Source organism: Equus quagga, chromosome 12 (genome assembly GCF_021613505.1).
Source record: "Equus quagga isolate Etosha38 chromosome 12, UCLA_HA_Equagga_1.0, whole genome shotgun sequence".
Classification (NCBI taxonomy): Eukaryota; Metazoa; Chordata; class Mammalia; order Perissodactyla; family Equidae; genus Equus; species Equus quagga.
Genome location: NC_060278.1, coordinates 72,716,807 through 72,718,843, shown reverse-complemented (window position 1 = coordinate 72,718,843; position 2,037 = coordinate 72,716,807).

Here is a 2,037-nt window from a genome sequence, read left to right as displayed (position 1 = left end):
AACTTCAAGGGAGGCTGGGAAATATAGTCTTCCTTTGGGTCAAGAGAGAGGAAATTGTCTTAATGAGCATTTCTGCCACATTTAGTATGTGTTAGTCACTGTTCTAAATCTCTTATGTGTTTTAACTCATTTAATCCTCACATCAATTTATAAGGCAGATACTACATATAATCTCCATATAATAGATAAAAAACCCGGGCACAGAGACTTTGAGTAACTTGCCAAGGGTCATACAGTCAAGAAGGATAAAGCTAGGATTTGAATACAGGTGATCTCACTCCAGATGCCTCTTAACCAGTACACTACACTGTCTCTTAAAGTTGAGATCCAGTATATGGTAGCATGTATAGGTCCAAAGCTCAAGAAAAAATTTTTGCTGGAGATAATAAATTCGGGTGTTATTGGTGTAACTCAGGGTTTCCTAACTTCAGCAGTATTGACATTTTAGGTTAGACAATTCTTTGTTGTGGGGGACTGTCCTATGCATTGTAGGATGTTTAGCAGCAACCTTGGCCTCTATCCACTAGATGCCAATAGCATTCTTCCCCTAGTTGTGACAACCAAAAATGTCTCCAGACATTGCCAATGTCCCCTGAGGGGCAGAACTGTACATGGTTGAGCATCACTGTTTTAACTGAAGCCATGAGTATGGATGAAATTATTCAAAGAAAAAGTATAAACTGAAAAGAGACAAAAGGCTAGTAGTGAGCCTTAACAAACAAACAAACTCCAAAACGTAATGGCTGAAAAGGAGGATGAGCTAGCAAAGGAGACTGAGAAGGAATGGCCATACAGGAGTAAACTCAAAAGGATGAGGAAATTAAACGAAAAAAATGCTGTAAGGAGGAATGAGAAGTTAGCAATTTTAAATGCTGCTGAGAGATTTTGTAAGAGAAAGATTGACAAATGTCCATTTAACAGCACATGAAGGTCATTAGCCACCTTAACAAGAGCTATTTCAAGCAATTGATAGGATAGAACCCAGATTAGAATGGACTGAAGAGTAGAAAGTGGGATGTAAGGACATGGACACAGCAGGTATAGCTAACATTTAGGAAAGGAAGGAGTAGTAGCTGGAGGGGTTGTGGGATCATAGGAAGATTTTTTTTTTTTAAATATGGGAGAGACTAGAGAAAGTCTGAAAATTGATGTACGGTTCTAGTTCTTTGAGCTGACATGAGACAAAGGATAATCAATAGTGTAATGTTCCTAAGAAAGCATAGGTGGAAGGATTGGCCCTAGGAAGGGGGTGGAAAAAGCTTCGCTGTTCTAACAGAAGGAAAAGTGCCCAGTATGATGCACTTTCCTGCAGATGCCTTACATTGAATATTTCTAAATAAGAACTCAAGATATTTCCCACAAAATCTACAATTGCTCCTGTATTGCCTAATATTATTAATAATATTGCTATTCTCCTCCTTCATTATCCCATGAAACCCTTATCTTCTTTCTCATCCTCATGTTCTTCCCCAAATCTATTCCATTACCAATTTTTATTGATTTGACCTTGGTAATGAGTCTTGAATCAGAGCTCTCCTTTTATTTCCATTGCCAATAAATGAATGTGTATTTTTATTACTAGCTCAAATGTCACCTCTTTCTTGAAGCCTTCCCTATTTCTCTTAGCCAAATAAATGTTTATGTACTTCCCAGCATTAAAACAAAAACAGAGGCAGAGACAGTGTCAAAATAAAAATTATTATTTTACTATGTTATGAATAATCCTGAGAGTGTCCTGTAATTCAAAACATTTCAATCTTTACAATTCTTAAGGGGGCCCCCTCCTTTCTTCTTTTTGTCTTTCACTATTAAAAAAACGTGTTCCAAATAATTATTTGTTCTTACATACCTGGCTTAAACACAACATTTATAACACAGCACCCTAATTGTTGAATAAATGTGGATTCACCTTATCCACCAAATCAGCCTTGTAGATGGTCTGATATTTAGAAATGTTACCGAACCTGAAGTGAGTTCACTCACCCGTCATGCAGCAAGCCAATCTCTGACACCAGGGGTGGTGGAAGAAAGTAGGAA